Here is a 7,500-nt window from a genome sequence, read left to right on the forward strand (position 1 = left end):
ATTTATTTATTTATTATTTTGCGATTTTAGCCTAAAGACGTTCTTACTAGAGTTTGAACTAAGTTCAGCTAAACTGAAGAATTCCCGGCAACTTAAATGCCTGGTTCTTCAAACGTTACCGCTACCCTGAGTTCGATACCTGTGCTAATGTTAATGAACATCTTTAAGTATTTGAGTTATTGTCTAGGTCGCCAACAGTGTTCAGTAATACATTTCCGTTGCCTTTTTCTCCAAAACTGGCAAAATAACTCAAACAAAGACAATCTTAACTGACTCTTAGCCTGGGTATGTTAAACTTTTGGTCCATCTCACCCTGGGTATTCTTATGAAAAAGCCTCTAATTTAAAAAGGTGTATATAAGGATGGCAAGTAATACAAGCGTGGGAAAGATAACAATGTCGTAACTTGGGGCGCGTTCGATTGACCCTATTCCGGAATAAGAATACGTCGATTGATGATTAAAACGGTATTTTTGGCACGTTTCGAAGCAGCAAGGACAATAAAAATATGTTTAAAATAGCATTTTAGCAGGTGTTTGGCAATTTTATTGTGAATATCCGTAAAAATGAAGTCTTTCTAACTTATATTCCATGTATTCCGATACCGGAATACGGTCAATCGAACGCACCCTTGGTGTGCTGTGAATATTAAAAAGAAAGGTATCGTTTTCCTGTAAATTAAGAAAAATACCACTAACACAATATTTGTTCGGTCTTCTTTATTCCAGGCTCAAATATTTCATCCTTGTCGCCCGTCGTGTTAAATCCGTTTTAGTGCCAAGAAATCTTCACTTGTTCAGTTACAATGGAAGCATTTATGGAAAGTAGACCATGCCAGAGCGGAACAACAAAAATTGTTGATGGCTAACAGGCAGTTGGCGACTAGTTTCTGAATTTAGGCGAAGAGGAAAATTTGCTATGATCACAGGTGCATGCAACCTCGACTTAAACCTAAGAACCAAAAGGTACAGGGAAATTCGATATGAGAAATATATTCAAAGGCTATTTGCATTTGTGCGGTAGACTTGTTAAGTCCCGACTTTGGGAGGCGGAAACGCAATTGCAAAAATTGCGTTCACAACTGCGAGGATCATAGCGTCACTTGAGTTCATATCCGCAGTTCATATATGAACATTTTATACATGTATATTATGACCAGCTGCCAACGTCAGTGGCTTCATAACTCAGTTGGTTAGAGCGTCGCACCGGTATCGGGAGGTCACGGGTTCAAACCACGTTGAAGTCCTGAAATGTTCAGGCTTCTCTAAGCAATTGCAAAAATTGCGTTCACAACTGCGAGGATCATAGCGTCACTTGAGTTCATATCCGCAGTTCATATATGAACATTTTATATATCATTTCATCGTTGATTCATTCCTCACGGGAACATTAGAACCCACAAATGACCAGCTCCTGACGTCAGTGGCTTCATAATTCGGTTGGTTAGAGCGTCGCACCGATATCGCGAGGTCACGGGCTCAAACCCCGTTGAAGTCCTGAATTTTTCAGGCTTGTCTACGCAATTGCAAAATTTGCGTTCACAACTGCGAGGATCATAGCTTCACTTGGATAGTTTACTGCAAGAAAAAGACATTTTTTTAAAATTTAAATTAATTTTTAACTCTTTTCACTACTAAACTCTCTTAATACATAATAGTTTGCATTGCAAAATCGCGTTGTGAGCTTGGGGTACCTGTGGCCTAGATCATCTTTTTGTCGGACTGTACATTGGTTGTCACTCGCAACAAAAATCGATATAATTCATGGTTGTGACAACTGTTCAGAGCATCGTTCTTTTTCAGAACGTTTGCTTTGCCATAACTGAATCTAAATACTCCCAAGTTTATCGTTGATATATGTCCTCCTTGAGTCTGTAGTTTACAACGTTACTTTGCGTCGTTAATATCGCACTAACCTTATAGGCAGAATGTATTCACGCTTTCGGTTCATTCCGGCGGTGGAAAGTGTATCGTTAATTAAATGTTACCGTTCAAACTGTTTTCATCCGGATTACGCTCAGTGACTACAATTAAACCTGAGAGATCGGTTACACAACGCGTGCGATACATTGAATGGTATTCAAATTTCGCTCTTCGTGTGTTGTCTTACGACTGACTGCGGAACGGGAACGCGATAACAATTTACGTGTTTTAACGGATGCTAAGAGTCCCTCATTCAAATTGAATTCTCTGGCATGGAAAATCCCCAAGCAGTCATGATCTCTCCTTCGAGGTATTTGACGGCACTTCCAAAGATCACTGTTCAAGCATAGTCGCTGATTTGCCTCACAAAACGCTAACTCCGTTAACAAAAAAAAAAATCCTATCCCAGGTTGTAAGGGTGAGCAGATATTCTCCTGAATCCTCTTGGGACAAGGTTGTTGGAGGGATCAGAACTAAGTTCTAAATCCTTTCCCGTGTCCTTTGATCAGAGATTCTTTATCCTCTCCTGTGTTTTTTGTGGGGGATCATAAATCCTGAATCCTCTCCTGTTTTCTTTGGGGGAACCTCCCTAGACAAAAAATTGGGAGAAGATCATTTGGGTTATTATGCGGTGCTCAGACATTAGAATGAAGTTCAAGGATGAATTTTTTGAAAGCCTTCTTTGGAATAAGATGGTGATTATGAGTTTCCGTGGAAGTGCCAAGTTCATTTCAATTTTCAGCCGATTTTACACTCATTTCCGATGTAACTTCAAAATCTGTTCTCCGAGACAGGTTTCCATTTTACACTGAAAAACCAGCCATTTTTTAGGTGATTCTTAGTATTTAGTTTGAACTTTCCCAAATTGGAATGCCAGATTTTAGTTTGGAAGACGCTTTAGGTCACCGAGTTAAGTTACGGTATATTTTTCAGCATCGCGCGACAACAAATTTATTTCCGGTTTTCCGGTTTCAGGTTACATTTCTATTTTACGTCACCTGTTATGATTGATCACCTGACGCAATTAGCTTTCATACTGCGTGTGTTACTCAGCTGATCATGAGAACCCTTCCGCGTCCCCTTAATCGTAATTTGTCCATTTATTTCAAACAAGCTAAAGAGCGTGGAAATTAACCATAGATTTGAAACAAACGACTTGATGACCAGGGATACTTACTTTAAGTGGCTCGAGGCCACTACTATTTAAAGTTACTTCACTGAGTTTCGTATTATCTTAATTTTGAGGTTCGCGTGTGACGATTGTAATTCAGGCACAAAAAGTCTTCCGGTTCAAGCTTCCTTTTCTTTCTTACACCAAAGATATTCCCAGGCTTCTGAAACAATATCTCTGAAATCGAAACGAAAGTTGGGGTACACTTTTTTTTATTAGAACGTCTAAAGACCGATCTGAACGTCATTATTATTATCATTATTATTATTTTGCCATTTGAGTCTGAAGACGTTCTTACTAGGGTTGAGAATAAGTTCAGCTAAACTGAAGAATTCCCGGCAACTTAAATGCCTGGTTCTTCAAACGTTACCGCTACCCTGAGTTTGACACCTGTGCTAATGTTAATGAACATCTTTAAGTATTTGAGTTATTGTCTAGGTCGCCAACAGTGTTCAGTAATACATTTCCGTTGCCTTTTTCTCCAAAACTGGCAAAATAACTCAAACAAAGACAATCTGAACTGACTCTTAGGCTGGGTATGTCAAAATTTGGTCCATCTCACCCTGAATGTTGTTATAAAAAAGGCTCCAATTTAAAAAGGTGTATACAAGGATCGCAAGTAATACAAAAGTGACAAATATAACTGTGTCGTAACTTGGTGTGCTGTGAATATAAAAAGAAAGGTATCGTTTTCCTGTATATTAAGAAAAATACCACAAACACGATCTATGCTAGGTCTTTTTTATTCCAGGATCAAATATTTCATCCTTGTCGCCGGTCGTGTTAAATCCGTTTTAGTCGGTAAACCAAGAAATCTTCACTTGTTCAGTTACAAAGGAAGCATTTATGGAAAGTAGACCATGCCAGAGCGGAACAACAAAAATTGTTGATGGCTAACAGACAGTTGGCGACTAGTTTCTGAATTTAGGCGAAGAGGAAAATTTGCCATGATAACAGGTGCATGCAACCTCTAAGAACCAAAAGCTACAGGAAAATTCGATATGAGAAATATTGATCAAAGGCTATTTGCATTTGTGCGGTAGTCTTGTTTAGTGGCGCTTTGGGAGGCGGAAACTTTTTATGCGTGCTCAAATAAAGTCCACTTTGGAATTAGTTGGTCCCCACGATATGACATTTGGACGCTTTTTAATTTTATTTAATTATATGACAAGGTGGCTTTGACTCCATGAAATGAGTTAATTACAACTAGCATCATCGATAATGGAACCAATCAATACGTTTCCATGCCTGACGCTCCTGCTGTTTCACGTCCTCCCCTGAGCTAATTTGTCAACGTTTTGTCCGCCTCGCGAGCGATGAATGTGAAATAGGGAAATCTATGAAGAAATTACTTTCAACAAACAACCAATTTTTTACCTACCAAAAATAGAGTTTGAGATGCTCTTCGCATTAAAAACTATGTATACTTAAGTCAGTTAAGCATGGCGAGTAACTTGCGTTCCCTCTATATATCTGAAGAGAGGCCCCCAAAACACATTGCATGAGGCCTTGAGGAAACAGAGTAATGCCTTTGTATCTTGAGTGTTTGTATGCAGCTGTTGTATCATGGGGGCTTTGCCAGAGTTGGCATCAAGTAAAATAGGGTCCGACGTCATAGAACTTTTGTTTTCTGCAGTTCTGCAGGAGAGGGGGAGGGGGGGGGGGGGGGGGGGGGGGGCTTAAGCTAAGCCTGGAACTGAGTTTACATTATCGCCCCAGTTGAGAACTTTGACCGAGTGAGACTGAGTAATCTTTTTTTTTTTTTTTTGTAATCAAACAGAAAACAGATCGATATCAGTATTACAGGAATAACAGCCGCTAAGAAAACATTGAAACAGGGAAAATAACTTAAAATAGAAAGGTTGCTTCATTCGTAACACGTTTTTAACAATTACGAGGCATAATATTCGAGACAAATTCTTTAATAAAAATTCAAGCGTATTTTTTAAAGGAAGCTTTATACCTTCTGGGATTTCGCGATGGCAGTCGTTAAAAAGTCCATTTTTTCCCCTTCAAAATTGCATAGGGATCGCAATCTAATTTTCCTTTTTTGTCGGCGTGAAATTTGAAACGTAGTAAACTCTAGATGCAATGCAGGGTTCATTATCCTCCGCCACATTAAAAGAAGTATTTCGCAGCATACTCAGCTGGGAAAATAGCTCAACACATATTACTCGCATTTTCAAGACTGACGGCTCTGCTGACCTAAAACAAAGCTGATCCTTCAAGTCATCGGTTTGGATAGTGTCAGAATCAGTAAACAAAGGTCGCTGCTGACACCGCGAATGTTCTCCATTCTGCAAACACAACTGGTCACGTTATCGAGATGATACACAGAAGGCGCATCCACAGATTCAGAATGAACAGAATTGGAGTGTTTAAACTCTGTACTGCCGCAAATAAAAGCTAACAGGAAATAAATGATACCGAAAAGCGAATTCGTATTCAGTTCACATTCAAATCACCACGAAAAAAAACACATATCCTCGCGTATACTCGCATGTCGCGCATGCTCGTAACGCCCCCTCCCCCCCCCTTCCCCTGGTCTTCTCAATGACAGCATAACAGGTGCGAGAAATCGCACAACCTACTTAATTTCACGATTAGACTTATAATAAGTCTGTTTTCTCTGAAAAAAAGGGAAAAAATTGACTTGATGACTAATACCTAACCCAATCCCCTGCCATGTTTGTCATAATGACACTGATTGCAACCCTCTCCTCTACCCCCGCCACCCGATTAATTAAAACGTTAAATTTAGGCTCATGTAGGAGGAACCAAGTTTTCTGCAGTGTCAAATTACCGGACATCTGCGTCACTTAAAGCCTTGAATCATATTTAAATTAACTAGACTGGCCCGCAACTTCCTGTTTACTGAAGATATAAATTCAAACGTTTTCCTGATATAGTTTAGAAACAACTCTTGTTCAACTGATACTACTGATCTTTGGAGACTGTCCAGATCTGAAGGATTGAACAAGAATAAGCCCAGACGTTTCCAAGGTAACATTTTACAGCTGTTTTCTCCGTTTCACTGACTTGACTTGGAGAATAGCTTGTCACCAGCTAAGAAATTTTGAAATGGCGAAAATTGCCTTTTTTTTCTCTCCCTTTTTTTTCTTTCTTTCTCAAACCTCCGCTTATAAATGTTTTAATTATTTTGTGCAATTAATAGATGCACGCGTTTGCATGGACACTTCTTTTTCTGCTCGCTTTTCCAAAGTCGAATTGCAAACGCTTCAAGGCACCTGGAGACAATGAAGAAGTCGAGGACTCAGGGCTTAAACAACGCTTCTCCAATGGACTTCAATTAATTGACCTAAGGCGCCGAATTAACGCGAATGTTAAAAGCTCCCCATCCAAGGAAAAACGGGATTGCAACCAGAAAGCTGTTTGCAATGAGATATTAGCAAAGACAGTCCAAAATTTAAAAGACTGTTCTCCTCAAATTAGAGAAAAAGTATGTGAACACCGCTCTATCAACTGTGGCTGTGCTAACAAGGATTGTACTCATTGCGTATCGGGGGACAGCTGGTACTAAAAAGAACGCTTATGGCTGTGATCGTATTCTCATGTCATAGAATGTAAATTTAAATCAATCCTTATTATATATCTAGACAACAATTGAGTTTGAGTCGTTTTAGTTTTGTAAAAAACTTCGGCAAATAAAATACTACCAAGAGGCTACAGAAGGCATCTACTCAGTTTTTTTAGCCGGTGTGTGGTTTCTGAGTTGCGTGAAGCAAAAGGATATCCGTTCACAAGAATTAAATGTCGAGTCAAAAAGCTATGCTTCAAGTCTCATTTTTGTCTTTAAGCTGCAGATATTAAACTTCTGAAAATTTTGAATTCATAGTTGTCCGTCAAAATTAGCGTGCGAACCGGGTGCGCGGTGAAGTTCAAAAAGATCCGAAATTCCACTCAGACCAAGGATGACTGTGCTGCTACATATTTCAGTCATTATATCAAATAAATTGGTTGATTTTTCTGTTCGCGGATTCTTTATTCCGATTCCGATGTTCCTTACAGGAAATCGTTGAAAAATACCTTACTAACTGGGCCCAAATTCCAATTTGTTGCACTTACACGGCGTGGGCGACGAGGTTTTGGTCTCAGTGAAAGGTAAAACATGGGGCCCTACTCAGGAAAGTACTGAGCTGTCACGTAGATAAGGACGAACCTCAGACAAATGTCGATGCCAACAAAACATAAACATTCAGAGTGTTTTACCGTTGAAAATGGAGGTGTAAGTCAATCGTTGATGCGCTTGCATATGGAGACCGGTGAATTGTAATTTATCCTCACTGCATTCCTATTTCCACATCGTGGTATACTAAGTTATGGGATGTGTTCGCGACTACCATGGGCGGCAATAGGAATAGCGAGAGCGTGGTGGTGCTGTCAACGG

The 7,500-nt window shown here is 39.6% G+C and overlaps 1 protein-coding gene and 1 long non-coding RNA gene across 3 annotated transcripts in view; one reads left to right on the top strand and one right to left on the bottom strand.

The window, feature by feature from the left end:
- LOC138031561 (protein toll-like) overlaps positions 1-7,500 on the bottom strand; it is a 178,174-nt gene that overhangs the window by 70,172 nt on the left and 100,502 nt on the right. The window lies entirely within an intron of this gene.
- On the top strand, positions 5,959-6,882 carry LOC138031589 (uncharacterized). The gene is made up of 2 exons (XR_011128241.1): positions 5,959-6,095; positions 6,268-6,882. It is a non-coding gene; the product is annotated as an uncharacterized lncRNA (long non-coding RNA).

Source organism: Montipora capricornis, chromosome 2 (assembly GCF_036669925.1).
Source record: "Montipora capricornis isolate CH-2021 chromosome 2, ASM3666992v2, whole genome shotgun sequence".
Classification (NCBI taxonomy): Eukaryota; Metazoa; Cnidaria; class Anthozoa; order Scleractinia; family Acroporidae; genus Montipora; species Montipora capricornis.